The sequence below is a fragment of the Dreissena polymorpha genome, chromosome 1 (genome assembly GCF_020536995.1).
Source record: "Dreissena polymorpha isolate Duluth1 chromosome 1, UMN_Dpol_1.0, whole genome shotgun sequence".
In the NCBI taxonomy this organism is placed as follows: Eukaryota; Metazoa; Mollusca; class Bivalvia; order Myida; family Dreissenidae; genus Dreissena; species Dreissena polymorpha.
In genome coordinates this window covers 33,407,953-33,430,703 of record NC_068355.1, presented here as the reverse complement: position 1 = coordinate 33,430,703, position 22,751 = coordinate 33,407,953, and the positions used below count along the sequence as shown (strand labels likewise).

The 22,751-nt window shown below is 34.2% G+C and overlaps 1 protein-coding gene and 1 long non-coding RNA gene across 3 annotated transcripts in view; one reads left to right on the top strand and one right to left on the bottom strand.

The window, feature by feature from the left end:
* LOC127876068 (uncharacterized) overlaps positions 1-22,751 on the top strand; it is a 299,486-nt gene that overhangs the window by 248,949 nt on the left and 27,786 nt on the right. The gene's annotated exons all lie outside the window — the stretch shown is intronic.
* Positions 9,709-10,329, bottom strand: LOC127876239 (uncharacterized). The gene is made up of 2 exons (XR_008047751.1): positions 10,212-10,329; positions 9,709-9,901 (listed from the first exon to the last, which is right to left on the bottom strand). It is a non-coding gene; the product is annotated as an uncharacterized LOC127876239 (long non-coding RNA).

Genomic DNA, 22,751 nt, shown 5'->3' with positions numbered 1-22,751 from the left:
CAACAGTTTCTTGTTTCATTTCAGGCACTACCATGTGCGATATTATATTGTAGTACTTACTAGATTTACAAGATTAAGCTACAGTTACTTCTACATTTTTTTCTGTTGAGCATTGGTCTTAGCTGTCATGCACTTATGACAATTATGTATACATATTATATGTGGATACATTGAAACATTTTGAAGTATTGTATCAGTATGTTCAGTCCAACCTGACTAAGCGGTAACTTGAATTAAGCAGTCTCCTGGCATTAGAGGTCAGTTAATATAACAACCTTGAATTGTTTTTTATTACACCGGAGTCTATTGGTCAAGTTTTTTTTCTGCAATTTAAAAAAGTCTGTTTAACGGACATGATCCCAAAAGCAAAGAGTGTCAAATGATCATTATATCTCAATCTTATTTCATAAATATCTAGCAAAGTATTATTTGAAAGTTTAATCCCTTTAACAAACACTCGTTCTATGACATTCATTACATACATTTCGAAGAAAAATATGTTGTATACAAAACGTATTCTGCATGACACACGCTTTTCATGTATACATCCTTCTTATATGATTTCAGTCATTCATTGGATTGTTTTTTTTTGTAATTTTCACTGAACAATATTATTTCTTGTTTATTGTCTTCCATCTAAAAATCATGTTCACCTGCAGAAAGAGCGTTGGTGCTGTAAAACGCTCGTTTAAAGACATTGTCATTATTTTTACAATGCGTACAAGATTTTACGCAATTAACAAACATCAGCAACAAATTCGTTCTCAACAGGCTTGACCTTACAAAATTGTACAGGCATTGTTTTGCTGCGACTGAAACAAGCAATCATAGTGGTTCATTTGATTGGCATTTTGCCACACATTGTTAAATAATTGCATAGTTGGTGTTATTTGTAATAAAGAAATAATACAGAACACTTGTACTTAAAATCATTTCTATTGGTATGCTGTTGGGAGAGAAGGAAGATTAATGTCAGGGTCATTAGGTCTCAAGTATTAAAAACAAATACCAATAAATTGAGACCAGGGGCAGGTTACAAGAACCATAACTCTTTAAGTACTGTTATTCGGGTTATTGCCCTTTGCTTCTTCTTTTGCTGAGCATAACTACAAACTGTAAAAAAATAACTAAAGAAATTAATGTTTACTTCCTGATGTTTCAGATAGATTGTGCAAAAGGTTTCATGTTGGTGCAGGGATATGCATTTTTTGTTTCATATGGTATGCTATAGTCCATATTGAATTATGCAGATTGTGTGTCTAGATATCTGTCATTTGAAGCTTTGCAAAACACGCATAAAAAACGTCCTCTTTGGGTGGTTGTTTAATCACAATAACAAAACAAAACATTCCTGTATTTGATGTATTATTTTTAAAGAAATAATAAATTCCCTGACTGGGTGTTTTCGAGATTGCTATTAGAGTAGCATATCACATGAACAATTGTGTGAGATACTCAACAATACTTAGCTGATTTCCTTGTCATTGTTTATAACGTCTGATTTGAATAAGAGATACAACTAGATCACAGTATAACTAAAGCCCTTGTGTCAAACATGTTAACAATACACTTCTATTGTACCGAATTCTTGGATCAAAGCCGGGACTCGGTTAGTGCGGACTTGTAGAATCATATCTAATAAATATATTTTTCAAAACCGAATAATTGTTTATTTTCAAGCTTATTTTCATTGTAAACAATGGATTATCAATACCATCTGAATTATTGTATGAATCTAGCTTATTCCCCCCTTAAAGCAAATTTATTTTTCCATCATAAGCCCTTATTAGGGTATCCTTAAATTTTTAACAATTCATATAATCACAGTTAGAATCAAAGTTTGAGTTTATAAGATAATTAATTGTTCAATATGTTGACATATGTTAATTTGGTTTTAAATCAGGACATATTACAAGGTGACTTTTAGTGTCTTTTTGAACATAACCACAGTATCAGTTGTAGCACTAGGGATGTAATAGAAACGTGTCCAAGTATGACCATAAAACATTGCATGCTTATTTATGCCCTTGGATCCATAGATCGAGGCTAGATTGTTTTTGGCCTGTCTGTCATTCTGTCATTCTGTCCCACAACTTTAACCTTACAGTAAAGTTTTGCAATAAATTTTGAAATATTGAACATAGCAACTTGATATTTGGCATGCATGTGTATTCCATGGAGCTGCACATTTTGAGTGGTGAAAGGTCAAGGTCATCATTCAAGGTCAAAGGTCGAAAACTTAAATATTTAATATAGGTAAGTTTTGCAATAACTTTTGAAAAATTTAACATAGCAACTTTATATTTGGCATGCACGTGTATCTCATAGAGCTGCACATTTTGAGTGGTGAAAGGTCAAGGTCATCCTTCAAGGTCAAAGGTCGAATATTTTAAACTTTAATATAGTAAAGTTTAGCAATAACTTTTGAAATATTGAACATAGCAACTTCATATTTGGCATTCATGTGTATCTCATGGAGCTGCACATTTTGAGTGGTAAAAGGTCAAGGTCATCCTTTAAGGTTAAAGGTAAAATATTTAAAACTTTAATTCGGTAAAGTTTTGCAATAACTTTTGAAATATTGAACATAACAACTTGATATTTGGCATGCATGTGCATCTCATGGAGCTGCACATCTTAAGTGGTGAAAGGTCAAGGTCATCCTTCAAGTTAAAAGGTTAAATATATGGCTTCAAAGCGGCGCAGTGGTGCGGTGGTCTAGTGGTAACACACTGGTCTACTATTCCAGAGGTCCCTGGTTCAATTCCTGGCCGGGGCACTGAAAATTATAGAAATGCTTAAAGTGTTTCCCACCCAACTAGAGATGTACTAGTCGGGACTCGGTTAGTGCGGACTTGTAGAATCATATCTAATAAATATATTTTTCAAAACCGAATAATTGTTTATTTTCAAGCTTATTTTCATTGTAAACAATGGATTATCAATACCATCTGAATTATTGTATGAATCTAGCTTATTCCCCCCTTAAAGCAAATTTATTTTTCCATCATAAGCCCTTATTAGGGTATCCTTAAATTTTTAACAATTCATATAATCACAGTTAGAATCAAAGTTTGAGTTTATAAGATAATTAATTGTTCAATATGTTGACATATGTTAATTTGGTTTTAAATCAGGACATATTACAAGGTGACTTTTAGTGTCTTTTTGAACATAACCACAGTATCAGTTGTAGCACTAGGGATGTAATAGAAACGTGTCCAAGTATGACCATAAAACATTGCATGCTTATTTATGCCCTTGGATCCATAGATCGAGGCTAGATTGTTTTTGGCCTGTCTGTCATTCTGTCATTCTGTCCCACAACTTTAACCTTACAGTAAAGTTTTGCAATAACTTTTGAAATATTGAACATAGCAACTTGATATTTGGCATGCATGTGTATTCCATGGAGCTGCACATTTTGAGTGGTGAAAGGTCAAGGTCATCATTCAAGGTCAAAGGTCGAAAACTTAAATATTTAATATAGTAAAGTTTTGCAATAACTTTTGAAAAATTTAACATAGCAACTTTATATTTGGCATGCACGTGTATCTCATGGAGCTGCACATTTTGAGTGGTGAAAGGTCAAGGTCATCCTTCAAGGTCAAAGGTCGAATATTTTAAACTTTAATATAGTAAAGTTTAGCAATAACTTTTGAAATATTGAACATAGCAACTTCATATTTGGCATTCATGTGTATCTCATGGAGCTGCACATTTTGAGTGGTAAAAGGTCAAGGTCATCCTTTAAGGTTAAAGGTAAAATATTTAAAACTTTAATTCGGTAAAGTTTTGCAATAACTTTTGAAATATTGAACATAACAACTTGATATTTGGCATGCATGTGCATCTCATGGAGCTGCACATCTTAAGTGGTGAAAGGTCAAGGTCATCCTTCAATGTCAAAGGTCAAATATAAAAAACTTTAATACAGTAAAAAATTGCAATTCCTTTTGAAATAAAGAACATAGCAACTTGATATTTGGCATGCATGTGTATCTCATGGAGCTGCACATTTTGAGTGGTGAAAGGTCAAGATCATCCTTCAAGGTCAAAGATTTAAAACTTTAATACAGTAAAGTTTTGCAATAACTTTTGAAATATTGAACATAGCAACATGATATTTGGCATGTATGTGTATCTCATGGAGCTGCACATTTTGAATGGTGAAAGGTCAAGGTTATCCTTCAAGGTCAAAGGTCAAAGATCATGTTTGTTACAACGCATCATAGCATGTCAAACAAAACCATTTTGACAAAAAACGCACATAATGCATTGACAAAATCGACTGAACGCTGAATACCCAATCTTGGTTCAGAGGACTGTGTCTTTGCTAACACAGATGTGGCTTGTTTGAGTTCTAATTTAACTTAATATTTTTCGATGTTCACCACTCTATGTATGTATGTATTTTTTTGACCTTGCAGTCAAGGATAACCCATTAGGTGCAAGCACTTATTTCCAATAGGGTCCTTTGGGTTTTGCTGAAGAGACAGCAAGCAGAAGAAACAGTTTTGAGATACAAGGAATACGGGTGCGATACCCTATCTCTTTGCGAATAGATCCCTTGGTTATTTTAAATGCTCAGTGTATAGCACCGATACACGCGAGAATTACCTGGGTTTCATACCAGTACATCTCTAGTTGGGTGGGAAACACTTTAAGCATTTCTATAATTTTCAGTGCCCCGGCCAGGAATTGAACCAGGGACCTCTGGAATAGTAGACCAGTGTGTTACCACTAGACCACCGCACCACTGCGCCGCTTTGAAGCCATATATTTAACCTTTTAACTTGAAGGGTGACCTTGACCTTTCACCACTGAAAATGTCCAGCTCCATGAGATACGCATGCATGCCAAAAATGGAGTTGCAATATTCTATATTGCAAAATTTGACCTTTGACCTTGAAGGATGACCTTGACCTTTCACCACTCAAAATGTGCAGCTCCATGAGATATGCATGAGTGCCAAATATCAAGCGGCTAGCTTCAATATTGCAAAATTTGACCTTTGACGTTGACATTGAAGGATGAACTTGACCTTTCACCACTCAAAATGTGCAGCTCCAAGAGATACACATGCATGCCAAATATTAAGTTACTATCTTCAATATTGCACAATTTGACCTTTGACCTAGAAGAATGACCTTTACCTTAACCTTTCACCATTCAAAACGTTCAGCTTCATGAGATACACATGCATGCCAAATATCAAGTTGCTATCTTCAATATTGCAATACTTATGGGCAATGTTAAAGTTTTCGGAAGAACGGACTGACAGACAGACTGATGAACAGACAGACTAACAGATAAAAAACTATATGCCACCCTTCAGTGGCATAAAAAAAGTTAAGGCTAAATTTAGTTTTTGGACGGACAGACTGACAGGTGCGATAAATTTGACCTTTAACCTTGAAGGATGAACTTGACCTTGACTTTTACCTTTCAAAATTTGCAGCTATACATGTACATGCTTGCCAAATATCAAGTTGCTATCTTTAATATTGAAAAAATGGTGGTCAATGTTTTATTAACCAGGTTTTCCGAAGGAAAAAACTGGTTATTAGATTGGCGAATGCGGGCGGGCTGGCTGGCTGGCTGGCTGGCTGGCTGGCTGGCTGGCTGGCTGGCGGGCTGGCTGGCTGGCGGACGGGCGGAACAAGCTTGTCCGGCCGGGCCATAACTATGTCGTTCATTGTCAGATTTTAAAATCATTTGGCACATTTGTTCACCATCATTGGACGGTGTGTCACGCGAAATAATTACGTCGATATCTCCAAGGTCAAGGTCACACTTTGAGTTCAAAGGTCAAAAATGGCCATAAATGAGCTTGTCCTGGCCATAACTATGTCATTCATTGTGAGATTTTAAAATCATTTGGCACATTTGTTCACCATCATGGTACGGTGTGTCGCACGAAAGAATCACGTCAATATCTCCAATGTCAAGGTCGCCACGACTAAAAATAGATTTTTTTTTTTTTAAACAAACTTACAAAGGGGGTTAAATTTGTTTGTTCATTTCAAAAGTTCAGTTTGAGTTTTCTCCCTTTATCAGATTTTTTTTTCACAATGAAAACCTGGTTTTGTGACAATTTTGTCCCTTGTTGACATTTGACCTTGAAGGATGACCTTGACGTTCACCTTTCACAGCTCAAAATGTGCAACTCGATGAGATACATATGCATGCAAAATATCAAGTTGCTAACTTCAATATTGAAAAAGTTATGGCCAATTTTTAAGTTTTCAGACAAACGGACAGATGCCATATATTTGACATTTGACCTTGAAGAATTACCTTGACCTTCACCTGTCACAACTCAAAATGTGCAGCTCTATGAGATGCACATGTATGCCAAATATCAAGTTGTTATGTTCAATATTGAAAAAGTTATGGCCATTAAATTTTTAGGACGGATGGACAGACTGACACACTGACATACTGACTGACTGACTGACGGACAGTTCAACTGCTATATGCCACCATACTGGGGGCATAAACATGCAACGTGACATGTATTAGAAAGCATACCGGTATGCCAGTTGTTAAATTAAGAATATTATTCAACAGCATGCATGTACTGGCGATATTCCCTTCCATATATATGATATCACTGTACATCATTGTATTAAATGTAAGTTTTAAATACTTTTTGAGGAAAAGGATCTGATGTATTGTAATAAAATTGGTTTATGTAAGAACCTAATTTATTATGATTATAATTACATGTTCATAAGAGCAATTTAAAATGTGGTGTGTTAAACAATCTGGTTTAAAGTTTTTATCTCTAAAGCTTCTTTGGTGAAGTTTAAAGTAATCAATAAACACATTACCCAATAGTCAGGTGACAGTATACATAGTTACACTGTTTACTCCTATCATACAAGCGCCATTTGACGGTTAACTTGGTTGCTGTTCAGCTAGAAATTTGGTATTACTTGTCTGTGTTAAATAACACTGTTTGTGAGTTTTCTGGGATATTTATTGTACACATGCTTGTACATAAATAGTACAATTGATTTAAGATTGTAAAATCTTGTGTGTTGAAAGTGAATTATCAAAATGGCAACATCTGATATTTCTAGAAATTATGATGTGTTTATATATTATTGTTGTACTAACTGCGAACAAGAGCGGTCTGTAGAAATAGATGCAGATTTTTACTGTAAAAAATGTCTTAAATACTTTTGCAGAACATGTATAAACTCCCACAGACAGCATGGTCGGTGGTTTTATAAAAAATCTCCTTATGGAAAGGATAAAATAATGAAGTGGCCACTTTCTAAGAAGATAGAGAATTATCTTTTAGCATGTACCATACACAAGGATGTACAGTTGACAACGTACTGCGCGGACCACAGTCAGCTGTGCTGCTCTAAATGTGTTGAGCTGAATCACAGGTACATGTATCTTATTTTTGATAATTTATATCAGTATAAATTATTGTAGTATAAATTATTGCATTGTATTACCGGTATGCAATTACCATCATCCATTTTAATTTGTTTGGATTATTGTAATAAGTTATATAAGTATTTCCAAATCATTTCATCATTCATGTGTGCAATTTGTTCCTGAGCTTTAATTTGTGTTTGCTAGAAATAACATTTCAAAGTTCAAGCATATGGATTAGGCCATCATTTTTAATAAATTGATTTACGGGATTTTTTCAAATAAAAATTGGGTCGGGGGTTGAAATAAATATAAAAGAAAAAAATTTACCAAGTCAACAATAAAAATAAAAGTTTAAACTTTTCAATTTTTTTTATTTTTATAACCAACTTTTTACGTTACTTTTTAACTATATATCTTATATATGAAAACAGTCAATAGAAGCAATAGAAACAGTGTTATTAATGCATTTTTCAAGAACATTTATTTTTAATCTTAATTCTTGTAGAATGGCTTCATTACCTGCTATTGAATAAAAAATTGTACATTAAAACATTATTAAAAAATCATTCCGTGTTTGTTTTAGATGGTCGCTTTAGGGACCGTCTAAAGTGCTTTGTGTAAAATTCAGGTCGGTACGGCCTAGGTACGAGGAGCCCAATTCCTGCTTACTACGCATATCCGCGCAAGAAAGAGTTGTATAATTTATGCAAGAGTTCTCCAATTATGTTTATTCACAAATGGAAACATTATATTAATATCGTGTTAAATGCAATAGTTTCGAATCGTGTTTTATAGAAAAGAATAAAAAAACAATGATCGCATTGTACGTGTCCCGGAGGAGATTGTTTATGAATGATTAAAATAGTCCACTTTCTGCTTCGTTTGCGTGACGTAGAATTTTCGCTCATCTCATTCATAAATCTGAGGCTGGCGATAAATAAAGGGGGGTCCGGGTGAGAATAACGCACTAAGACTTCCCTTCTCGAAAAAGTGCACTAAATGCGCATTTAATGCGCATTAAATGCGCATTAAATGCGCATTTAATGCGCATGTTATTGGCACCGTATTTTTTGCTTAACAAGTGCATTTTAATCTGTTAAAAAAAACACTTTTTACTAGTGTGTTTATACATTTAAGTGTATTTTTTTTTCACTAAATAATACACTTAAGTGCGTTTATTAAGATAATAAGTGCGCTTAAGTTTATTTTTAAGTGCATTTATACACTTGAGTGTATTTTAAGACATACAAATAATACACTTCATGGTCAAAGTAAATTTTTTAAAGCGCATTAATACACTTGAGTGCATTTCCAGTCATTTAAATAATACACATTACAGAATTAAAAGCAAATTATTTAAGCGCATTAATACACTTGAGTGCATTTCCAGTCATACAAATAATACACTTCATTGAGTATTCAAAGTGAATTTTTGTAAGCGCATTAATACACTTGAGTGCATTTCCACTGATACAAATAATACACCTTACAAAATTGAAAGTGAATTTTTTTAAGCGCATTAATACACTTGAGTGCATTCCCGGTCATACAAATAATACACCTTACAATATTAAAAGTGAATTTTTAAGCGCATTAATACACTTGAGTGCATTTTCAGTCATACAAATGATACACTTTTTGAAGTGTTGGAAGTGAATTTTTTAAGCGCATTATACGCTCAAGTGTACTTTTCATCACTTCAAATTAATATGCTTAAAAATTAACCAAATTAAACAAAAATCCCAGCATTTTGAAGTCAGCATTCATTCTTTAAATGAAAGGTTAGTGTAAACACATACATAAAAAACAAAAAGTACAATTCAATAGATAAATACACACTTTTATTAGAATGTTTAACCTTAAAAAACAAAAACAAATGTTACATATCTACATAAAAGAGAGGATTCAAACGGGCTATTGCCTATCTGGAATTAACAATTGAAAATATCAAGCTCATACCAGTGATTTTTCTCCCCTCTGATTATCGGTAACTGATTAACAGCCAAATACAGGTGGTTTCCACTTAAAAATATTAAAGATTTCCCCTCCTTAAGCTGAAATGTTTTCCCTATCATTTACTAGATTTTTATATATTACATTAATTCCAAATCCCTTTTTAATATGGACAAAAGCAGCACATTTAATTCAATCATATTCTGGATCCTAATATATGATAAATGAACAGTATTCATGAAATTTATATAAATCTATACCTTATTTTTAAGATCTTCCTTTTTTTGTTCATTATTGCGCTAAAACATGCCCTTCTGAGAGCCAGTACGTACAGGTTGTTTTGAATTTCCAAAGAAAATCACTGCATACATGCTGACAATATTTAGCAGCTTAGCCCCTGTCACTATATTTGTTGTTATACACTGTTCCTTACAAAGAATGCATTCATAAACAACCCTTTATAGAGCACTTCACCAGCTGATCAGGTCTGAATACTACTGTCATGGTCTGCGAGGCGCTTCTCGTGCATGATCTCATTTGAGATCAGGTCCTGAAAGATATTTTATAATGTAAGTGTTAAATATTGCTGTTATGGTAATCTTGTTCAACAGTTGCTATAAATATCATAAATTTAAATCAAAACAAGTTTGTTGGCTTGTTGTTTTTGTTTGTTTATTTTTGCAATTTTAATCTCGTGATCACATGTGACTTAACGCTTTTCATAAATAATTTAAAGAAATTACGTTTGATAGAAAATACTGTTAATAAATGTACTAATATATGTGGTCTCCTTTGGCTGTGTGGACTGGTGGGAAGTGTGACGTCTTTGAATTGCAATAACCTTTATTATATAGTTTTACCTCTCAACAAATCCATCTTTTCTTGGTCAAGGACAAGCTACAGGGCACGGTTTCCCACTCCTGTTCCCCTCAAGTTCGCCTGGTATACATGTCCATACATCAGGTAGTCCCCTTTTTGCTCCCTTTTTTGGCAGGCGATGAATGATGCACATTCTGTCCAATGGATCTTTAGATCAATGTAAATTTCACCTTGGGGTTTAACCTTCAAATATAAAATATTAAAGTTCTGATTAAATATGGGGGAAAGAAATCTGTTCATTAATGACAAGAAATAGGTATAAATAAATTTTAAGATGACAATAACCATAAAATACAGCCATAATAATTCAAATGGTGTTTTTTTCCTTAAAATTGCATTACATTTACTCATCCAGTTACATTTCCCAGTGACAATACATAAATATGATAATGATCATAATTAATTTAATTAAAAAGAGATGCAGAAATGAAAATACAAACCTGTTACAGCTGTTCTTCAGCATTCCAAAAAAACAAAAACGGCAGTTGTTGATCACTTTAACCACCCACTTTGAATCTTCTTTGCAACAAACTTATTGTTGATTTACACATTGTAGTAAATACACATTGTTTTCATCACACAATAGTTCATGTGCTGAAAGAATTTCAAGACATTTGACACTAGAATTAATGTTGCTGAATTATACCTAAAAATTTAGCTCAATTTAAGTTGCTGAAACCAAATTGTTTACAAAAATAACTTCATGTGCTCCAAATAACTTGCTGTGCTCCAACCAATCAAAAGTGGTTTGTTTTCAAATAGATGGTCCCAGAACCAATCAAAATTCTATAAACACCCCTTTGTTTTGGCTAGATGGAGCACTGATAGGGATTAGTGTTTATGATGCTAATTGATCTCTTATCTGATCCTGATCTTATCTGATATTTATTGAATAATACACAGCACACTTAGCATATTATATTTAATTGTGAATATTTCAATATAACATACTGAATGGTGTTAGGAAATAAATATAATATTATAAATATTATTTAAATTGTCTTTTAAAATGTATGTTAATAGTCAATGTGGTAGACATTAATTGAATTGGGGTTAAATATCAGTGTAAGAAAGTTCAAATACTTGTTTTTTATGTTGTGAAGGTATAATTGATTCTGGCAAGCCCACATAATTTTTTTGACACTTTCAATATTTTTAATTATTTACCCACAGCCTGATTTAGTTGTACTTTTCCCTTTAAAAGCTGCTCTACTGATTCACATATTTTATGAGCAGACAAATTGTAATAATAAGACCATAAACATTATGTGAAGATAAAAAAGAATTCAGTACAATCCTCCTATTAAACACTATATCTCTGTCCTTTAACTTCAGTTATTTGCTATAGTGTTGCTCTTTTTTATGAAGATGCACTAAAACTACACTTGTACAGAAAGAATATTTTTTTTGCAAATCAGAAGATACACTAATATGCACAAAAATGCACTTCATTGAAAAAATGCACTTATTGTATAAAAAGATGCACTTTGTCTACAGAAGATACACTTAAAGTACAGTAAAATACACTTAAAGATAATGAAAATACAGAAAAAATGCACTTCAGTGCACTTAATTATGAAAAAAATGCAGAAAAAATACACTTTTCGGTAAAAATGCAGAAAAAATACACTTTTTAAAGCGTATTTTGTTAAAAAGTGTATTTTATTTTGAGAAGGGTTGTATAAGGTTACGCTTGTTTATATTCACAGGTCTCAATAATACGTTGACCACGAGTTCAACAATTATTACAGGGATACGATAGACCAACATAAGAAAATGTTTCATTATCGCTGAAACTGAATACTAAAATACATTTAAATATAACAAGAATATTATCTAAAAAATGTAGTCTTGCTGTTTTGAAATAAGGTTTGGAATTTTGGTATCTAAATAACTTAATTCAAACAAAAGTTTAATTATAGTGTTTTTTACTTGTTAGTCGCATATTTACTGCATTATAATGTGTGTTATAATAGGCAAACCATACATTAGTAAAATTCAATCTGCCTTCGCACATAGAAGGAATGGTTCAATAAGGTGCTGCGTTTCCTTTGCTGACTTCAGTTAGAGGTCAATTCTTTACGTAATAGCAATCACAAGGCTCCGGCTTCAAAGGACTTGCGGAGCGTTCTTACATAACAAAAGTCGTAGTCGCATGGTATTTGCGTTTAGCGTCCTATTTCATCACGTGGTTCTTTCTCGCGGGTGTTTTGGCATTCATGGTATGAGGATATTAATAGATGCGCCTGTCGATAAACAAAGGAAAGTCCACAGGCGATAACAACGCAATAGGTTACGCTCTCACATACAACTCAATGACGTAGTACAGGTCGTAAATTGAGGCTATTATTTATTAATAGATTCGGGGAAAAGTTGACGCTTATTTATATTCTCAATTTATAAAACGTTGAACATAAATTCAACAATAACTTCAGCGATACGATAGACAAAAACAAAAAAATGTTTCATAATCCAGGGTTTTTTTTTACTAAGAAAGTGACGCCGATATTCGGCGTCTTCCCCTACCAGAATTTTTCCCCTTAAAATACAATTTCCCAACCAAAAATATCATTTTTCACCAAAATATAATATTTTCTCTCAAAGAAATGTTTATTTTTCCTTGGGGCATTCGACAATTATCCAATTTGCACCATGTACAACGAATTCGCGCTCTCTCTCTCCAGACGAACACACAACATCTGGGAATCCCAGTTATTCTAAATATAGCTCTTAAATAACGTCATGTAAACTGGGCAACTAATCGTAATAATCATGTGACTATTTTACTGGATACCGGTCTTGCGCGAGAAGGGTGTTTCGTCAATTAATTACCGGAAACCAGTCAAATTTTCATCCGGGCTATGTGCAAGCCGAGGTATAAACGTGAAAACAGAAAAAAATGTCTCACAATTAGCGTTCTTACACAAACAAAATAAAACATTCGAACTCGGAAGATACTGAACGCATCGAGGCATTTTTTAAGAAAGAATCATCGAAAACCGTTATAACCCAGCAGGATTCCGAGGTAATCAACATCGAACATTGTGAAAGTGAAAGTAGACAATCGGCAGCTGCCGCTCCTTTCCCTTCCAATACTGTAGCAAATCAAGATCGTCAACCCATTCATCATGAAATTGAAATCACAAAATTGACATCGTCCCCCGGCCCCAGTACACAAATATAGTTGAAAACATTTCCCATTATTAGATCTACACCTGCAACTTTATTAAGGACTTTGACTTTAATACCTGTTAAATGTGTTAAGAACAAAAAGGATAGAGACAAGTCTCTTTTGATGAGTTATAGACATTGAAATGAACAGTTTTTATTTTTTCCCCTAATATCTCTCTTTCGCACTCTTTTTTTCCCCTTTCACCCAGCGTCCAGCGTCTTCCCCTTTCTCTAAAAAAAACCCCTGCATAATCGCTAAACCCGAATATAACAAACAATTTATAATAATAATACGAATGACCTGTTTTGTAACCTGGTTCATGCTACAACAGCGGGTATTTCTGGAAAATATTCTGTGGTTCTCAACAAATAGCGGCGATCTTTTGTATTAACGGGTGCTAGCAACGCAATAGTAGAAGGTTAGTGGAAGGTTAAGCTTGTTTATATTCACAGTTCTCAATACATAGACAGTTGGATATGAGTTCATCAATTACTACAAGCATACTATAGGCACTCGAAAATGTTTTATAATCGCTAAAACCGAAAACAACTAAATATATTATATTAAATATATTTATAACAATAAATATCTTTTTAAAATGTAGTCGGCGTATACGCTGACTTTTAAATAAAGTTAGCAATTTACTTTTTTAAATAAATAAATACAATTAAACAAAAGTTAAACTAATTAGTGTGAGTAGATAAAAAATATACTACGGCACTAGACCACTTCATATGTGTCCTCATATGCCTTGTTATGAGTATCTTTCTTCACTATCGAAATATATCATATGTTTATATTTGATTTAAACACAGTTTTCTTTCGACACATTAAAATTACACGTCAATAGCGACGTCATGCGAAAATGGGTCTTATGCGTTTCGGCAAGCGTTTGTGAAACCCAACATGTGCTTTTGCGCAGTCTAGCCATAGGCGATGCTGTTCGCTTTAAAATCACTCAATATGTTATGTTTCTCCTTACCAGAATGAGAGATAGCTCATGAGTGGGCTATTTATATGATGGGCGCATATGGAATAATACCCATTTTCGCATGACGAGGGTCATAACAAATCTCTTTGGGAATTGAAAATGCCACATTTAAGAACAATGCTTTTCACAAAGTAGGTCTTTTCTAAATGGTTAAAACGTTTGTAGTGATGTAATAAGTTACTTTCTGCTGGTTAAAAGTTGTTTAAAATATAATTAATTTTCTTTCGGCTATTTTTAGCATATGTCACCGCTCTGAGGCTACACATCACGTAAGTTGCAAAAATGTAAACATTTCTTCCAATTATGAAACGGGTTTATCTTCCATAATTCTTGACAACGTTGTACCTAAGCTGTTTTAGCAGTTTTTATGCAAGAGTAACTGAAATCTGGTAAAAATCAGACAAGTTGATATGCATAATAATTGGATTTGTCACCATTATAGAGCCTGATTATAGGAATGATTTCCAGACGTGCTGACCAAGTACGGCAAACATTGTGGTATGATAATTAAACAATTTTCTCTTATCGTGACACTATACTATTTCGCTATTGTTTATTTGCTCATCTTGGAGGCGAAAGTAAAATTCTGCGAGATGGATTGTAACGCGTAATTGTAACAGGGCCACAAGTTGTGTCGTTTGAGCATACAGAGAGTAGTCCGGAATTCCTTAAACTGAACAGTGCTACATCCTTTGAATTGAGTACATACGCAGTGAGGTAGCAAAAATTCAGAAATTGTATCTCCAATCAGCTTATTAAATATTCGAAAATATTCATGCGTGTCTGTTGGTGTAATGTAAAAGTCACTAAGATGAAAACTGAGTAAAACAGCTACGCCTAAAAGCGCATTAGTGCTCTATACCTATGTTTATGTCAGCGTTGTTGACACCGTGTTAACTGCTCGGGTAACAAGTAAAGCATAAACAGCAATGTTTATATACATTAATTCCTCCATATACAAGATACGAAGATTATTGTATATTTTGAATTTGTATATGGTGTCAAAAATCAAAAGTTTTGTTCACAGAACTTTCATTATGAATTTATATTCTTGGTGAGACAGTCATTTGATATTAGAAAAAATATTTCTTTAATATGATGGTGACTGCAAATTTTCTTTATATTAAGTTCTCATTACCATTTTCATCATACTTTCTATGCTTTCAGAACTTCCAAAAAGCATGCTGTTTTTATTTTGTCTTCGTTATTTCTATGAAATAATAAGGATGATAAAAAATGCGCACAAAACTCGACCCGTGAGCTATGACACACACTTTATAAAGTTGAATGGCGTGTGTTCATTTCAAACTTGCGATTGATTTTGAAAAATGAATTGCGTGTTAAATTATGCAATAGCGAACATCTTCAGTGCCTTCAGCGCTTTGATTTATCAAATAAAGTGTAATCTAGCACTTTTTTGTCTTATTGTTTAATGCCCTGCTTAATAAACCTTTCTTGGGTAGAAATCTACATAACTAGTAACATTAATGAAATAAAAGAGTCCAACACAAGACAACTTTAAACTGTCAAATTGAAAAGTTCCTAAAATGTCATTTACATAAACGCAACAGTAAAACACTATAATTATGTATGTTTTTGACTAGACTGCTATAATCCGAGGAACGCTTAACAGTATAACACCATATTAGTGTTTTTCCCAAGAGGGCAAAGGGGCATGGCATATTACTTTCAAAAAGGGCATTTTAAAGCGCAGTTTATGCAAATAAGGGCAAAAAACGTTCTCTGGATACCTGGTTTTGAGAGATACATTTAATCACATTAGAGGCAGTTGTGGGAAAAACATTAACATATAAACAAGCACATTTAATTGTAATTAATGTATTTAATTAACTGTATTTAATAATAATATATTTATCTTGCTTTGTCTTCCATTAAAGTTCCATGCTGTTTCAGTAAACTGTAGAGCATGACAATCATAATAAAGCAATATATGCATATGAATCTGATTATAAACAGATTCACTAACATATAAATGAAACCATGTTTGCCTTATCCAATTTTTTAACGATAAATTAATTCTGTCAGATTTTTAACCAGGTTTTCCGAAGGAAAAAACTGGTTATTAGATTGGCGAATGCGGGCGGGCGGGCTGGCTGGCTGGCTGGCGGGCTGGTGGGCGGGCGGGCTCAACAAGCTTGTCCGGGCCATAACTATGTCGTTCATTGTCAGATTTTAAAATCATTTGGCACATTTGTTCACCATCATTGGACGGTGCTTTGCGCAAAATGATTACGTCGATATCTCCAAGGTCAAGGTCACACTTTGAGTTCAAAGGTCAAAAATGGCCATAAATTAGCTTGTCCTGGCCATAACTATGTCATTCATTGTGAGATTTTAAAATCATTTGGCACATTTGTTCACCATCATGGGACGGTGTGTCGCACAAAAGAATCACGTCAATATCTCCAATGTCAAGGTCGCCACGACTAAAAATAGATTTAAAAAAAAAAAAAACTTACAAAGGGGGTTAATTTTTTTTGTCCATTTCAAAAGTTCAGTTTGAGTTTTCTCCCTTTATCAGATTTTTTTTTCACAATGAAAACCTGGTTTTGTGACAATTTTGTCCCTTGTTAACTTTGCAAGCAAACTGAATGCAAACATTCGTTTCCGTTACATATATCCACTGAGTAGATTACTAATAAATATGTTGTCGGCATCGAAAACGTGTTTACATGTAGCATCGTTTGTTATCACATGTTTTAATTTTCATTTCAGTAATCCCTTCTAAATGTATGATCTCCATAGTTTATTTGATCGTTATTTGCCATTTTTGCCGAGAGTCACATTTTATTTTCTGTATTGTCAGCCATCTTGTTAAAATGATGTAATCGACAGGTGCGCATCTCTACGTAAAACTGTATAATATGTCCATCTAATACGCGATTGGCATTTAATTCAATATTCTTTATGTTTGACTTCACCATGTATTTTGTGACAATTTCTATTTTAAAATAATGCCGCGGACACTGTTCATTATTATTGTTGTCAACCCTAACTTTCGAGCACGCCATTTTGCATGCCCAAAAAAAGCTTTTACATCTACATAAATATGATTGGTTCATTCTATTTTAAACTGCCGATAAAATTTGCCCATTGTAATAAAAAGGATCGATAAAACGCTTGCGAATATAAATTTTGATTTTTGTCGTCGACAGTTTTGTTTTTTCATGCTGGACTTAAACACTGTCGGCGGAATTTATGAATATAAAATTGCCTATAGGTACTTTTATTTTTATTTCATTTTGACGTAAAGTACGGTTGGTGCTCCCGTGAATCAATTTATTAAAAAATGTTAGCCTAACAAGACATTGGCAATATTTCAGCAACATACCATGTATGTAGGATATAGTATAGCAATACCTTTAATCAACCTGCCTGTATAATGTCTGATGCATATATTCCTTTACTCTATTTTAATTTTATGAAGGATAGATCACTCTTGATGGTTGCTTGTTTAAGCCTGCATTTCTATGTCCCCACCACTATAGTGGGGGACATATTGTTTTTGCCCTGTCTGTTGGTCTGTTGGTTTGTTTGCCCAAACTTTAACATTTTGCAATAACCTTTGCTAAATTGAAGATAGCAACTTCATAGTTGGCATGTATGTGTATCTCATTGAGCTGCACATTTTGAGTAGTGAAAGGTCATATCCTTCAAGGTCAAACAAAACTAAATAAAAGCGGCGCAGAAAGGGACATAGTTTTTCTGACAAACCCATTTCTTGTTAACCATCTCATGGTGACCTTTTCTCAGTTTTATTTCTTTATGTTGGTTGGTTGTTGTCTGTCATCAACAATTTGCATATGAACACTATAGAGGCGCCGCATGTATTGATCAATATTCACGGAACTTTTTATTAACAGTTTGTGTTGATTAAATATACGCTCAATAGTGCCTTTTCATTGATTTTTATGCCCCCTTCGAAGAAGAGGGGATACATTGTTTTGCACATGTCGGTCCGTCCGTTTGTCCATCCACCAGATGGTTTCCAGATGATAACTCAAGAATGCTTACGCCTAGGATCATGAAACTTTATAGGAACATTGATCATGACTGGCAAATGACCCCTATTGATTTTCAGGTCACTAGGTCAAAGGTCAAGGTCACAGTGACTCGAAATAGTAAAATGATTTCCAGATGATAATTCAAGAATGCTTACGCCTAGGATCATGAAACTTCAGAGGTACATTATGGTTATATAAGAAATCACACAATTAATTTGGGTTCAAAAGTACTAATAAAGTATGAATATTTTTGGAAAATTACAGTTATTTTGGTGTTGTAATAACCAGTAAGAGAATTTTCTCTATGCTATTTTTTGTATGCAGTTAACATTCTTATTTTCATGTACCACTTTAAAATGTGTTTAAACTTATGTACTTCACAGCCTCAAAACAGAGTATTTATGGAAACAATTGGCCAATTTTTGTCATTACTCATTTATTGTACCCCGCAAAAGGTGGTGTGATATAGAATTGGCGTTGTGCCTCAGTCTGTCGGTGCGTCCGTCTGTCACTTACTTTTCAGGGCTAAATCTCAGAAACTAATAAAAATAAGATACCATCATAATACTTCATTTGTGTATTATTGATATCAGTGAGAAGAAGTGCCATACAAAAGCACCATAACCCTAGTAAGGCTGCACTTTCTTAAATAAGAGTTATTGCCTTTTTTTTTTAGTTCACCTGATTGCTCAGGTGAGCATTTGTTATTGGTCTTTGTCTGTCGTCTGTCCATCCGTCCATCCACATTTGTTAGTAAACGCTCTAGAGGCCACATATCTTGTCTGATCTTCATGAAACTTGGTCAGAAGCTTTGTCCCAATGAATTCTTGGTCGAGTTCGAAACTGGGTCATGCCGGGTCAAAAACTAGGTCACTAGGTCAAAAACAAGAAAAACACCTGTAAATACTGTTGAAGTCAAATTTCATGCCCAATCTTCATGTTACTTTGTTAAAATGTTTGTCTTAATGATAGGCTGGTTAAGTTCAAAAGTGGTTCTGGTCTGTTGAAAAACATGGCCGCCAGTGGGCGGGACAGTACTGTTTTCCTTATTTGGCTATAGAGAAACCTTGTAAACACTCTAGAGGCCAAATTTCTTGTCCGCTCTTCATGAAACTTGGTCAGAAGATTTGTCCCAATGATACCTCGATTGAGGTTGAAACTGGGTCATGCTCGGTCAAAAACTAGGTCACTAGGTCAGGAAAAAAAAAGGAAAAACCTTGTAAACACTGTAGAAGTCACATTTTATGCCCAATCTTTATGTTACTTTGTCAAAATGTTTGTCTTAATGATATGTTAGTTGAGTTCAAAAGTGGTTCCGGTCTGTTGGAAAACATGGCCACCAGTGGGTGGGGCAATTTTCCTTATTTGGCTATAGAGAAACCTTGTGAACACTCTAGATATCACAATGATATTTGGTCAGAACATTTGTATTCTAGATATGAGAGTTGAGTTCCGGTCTTTGAAGAAAATGGCTGCCAGGGGGGGGGGGGGGGCATTTTTTCGTTATTTTTATACAGTTAAAAAAGCTTGTCTAGAAGTCACATTTTTTTGCTCAATTATCATGAAACCTGGTGAAACGATTGGTTTTATTTATATCTCAGATGAGTTCGAAATTGGTTCAGATCGGTCACATGGCCGCCTGGGGGTGGGGCAGTTTTCCTTATATGACTATAGAGAAACCTTGTGAACACTCTAGAAGTCAAATTTTGTACCTAATCATCATGAAACTAAGTCAAGACATTGGTTTTATTGATATCTCGGACAAGTTGGTAAATGGCTCAGATTGGTTAAAAAAACAACACTTTTTAGCTCACCTGATTGCTCAGGTGCAGTACTTGCACGTATTTTGTTTAAAGCACTAGCCCAATCGGGCTACCAGCTTGGAAATTTCAATAGCCCGAATCAATTTTAACTAGCCTGAAATAAAAGCTATAATTATGTTACATTTGTACCTATGTTTGTATTGAAAAAACATAGCATAATTAAGATAAAACAAAAAAAAACTTGATTTTGTTTATATTCACAGTAAATGTCTGACAAAATAATTAACACAAGGTCTCCATACATCTCAATTCCATCATGGTCATTGTCTCAGTCACCGTCATCCAGGTCTGACATGTCAGGTATGCTCATAAAGGCGGCCTGAAAAAACAATGTTATGATATCTGAATAAAGTAAATCTCAAACAAGCAATAATACCTGTGCATAAGAAGTAGAACACAAAGGTAACTTTTCTGCCCTTCTGAGTCTTCTTAATCTAAAACGACATTTGTAGCAGTAGTTTCATTACCTAAGCCACATCTGGTCTGTCGCTGATTGAATCAGCATCTAAAATGCAGTATGAGAACACTGTCACATTTGAATAAAAGGCAGGGTTCGTTCTTTGACAGATTGATTTTATCTGTTAAAAATTATACTTGCAAGTTAGTGCATGCTATTTAATTGCATGTTTTTTTTTTTACATTACGTATGGAATGTACATACCAGCCAGTCAGCAATGTAGGCTTAGAATCAAAGTCCCCACTTGGAGACATCAAAACGAAGCCATGACCGATTATTTTTCCATGACCATTGGAAGTTTCATTTCATTTACTGTTCATATTTTTTGTTGCAATCTTAATTCTCATTTTGCAGTTGATGTTCGTGTGTTGCACCCTCAAAATTACGCAGGAAAGACATTAAAATAAATGTATCACTGCGAGTTCTCCATCCAGTAACAATAATAGTTTTAGCGTCTTATGAGATTGACTTACAACATTGTTCGATAAGCGTCTAATCAATGAGTGCTCAAGGGAAGTAACAAATGCAGTTTTGAATAAGCGTCTATATGAATCTATTTCGGACTTGTTACTAAGTTTGGACACAAAAAATTGCTCTTGACCGATCGGGCTACCGGCTTGGAATTTTCACTCGACCAATGCAAAAATCACTCGACTCGGTCGACAGTTGAATGGGTTATGTCCAAGACTGCAGGTGAGGTTTTAGGATCTGTCTTTGTCCATTGTTAGTCCGTCCACATTTGGTTTGTAAACACTCTAGCATTCATATTTCTCAAGCATTCTTTATCAAAGTTGCTGAGAAGCTATATGGCCACAAGATCTCAGTCAAAATTGATATGAGCAAAATCACAGAATAAATGCCACAATTATTGCCCTTAGATTGTGAAAATTTTCATGATATTATACAAAATCCTTTTAAAAACTCTAGAGGTCACAATTTTGATTCAGATTGTATTAATCTTGGTCATAATATTTATTTCTGTAAGCACAGTGTGATGTTTTGTCATGAGGGGTCAAAATATAGGTCACCTGGTCAAATCTTACAAAACATCTTGGCCCTCTTGTTATGTATTATTTCAGGGCTATATCTCACATATCATACAAGATTCCTACATGAAACTTCATGGGTGTATAGATATCAATAAGGAGAAATGCCTTGTACTAAAGAACTAAAACCATCCACTTTTTAAACAAGAGTTGTAAATTTTGTATGATGTGCCTTTTCAGGACTATATCTCAGATATGGTACACTATTGTAGCATGAACTTTCATGTGTCACTGTATGTAGATATCAATTAGAAGTTCTATGCACAAGAATCATAAACCTACACTTTCTTAAATAAGAGTGATTGACTGTGTTTGTATCATGTAACTTTTCAGGGCTATATTTCAGATATGATACAAGATTTAAAAATGAAACTTCAAGGGTGTGTAGAAATCAATAAGGACAATTGCTATGCATGAAAATACTTACCGTACACATAATTACTTAATTTAAGGATTATACTGTTTATCAAAAGATAAGCACCCATCCATAAACACTCTTTTTTGTGGGGATATAAATTTAACAAATGTACTTCTTATTATGCCCCCCTTCGAAGAAGAGGGGGTATATTGCTTTGCTCATGTCGGTCGGTCTGTCGGTCTGTCGGTCGGTCTGTCGGTCTGTCCGTCCACCAGGTGGTTGTCAGACGATAACTCGAGAACCCTTGGGCCTAGGATCATGAAACTTCATAGGTGCATTGATCATGACTTGCAGATGACCCCTATTGATTTTGAGGTCACTAGGTCAAAGGTCAAGGTCACGGTGACCAGAAATAGTAAAATGGTTTTTGAATGATAACTCAAGAAGGCATACGCCTAGGATCATGAAACTTCATGGGTAGATTGATCATGACTTGCAGATGACCCCTATTGATTTTGAGGTCACTAGGTCAAAGGTCAAGGTCACGGTGACCCGAAAAAGTAAAATGGTTTCCGGATGATAACTCAAGAACGCATACGCCTAGGATCATGAAACTTCATGGGTAGATTGATCATGACTCGCTGATGAC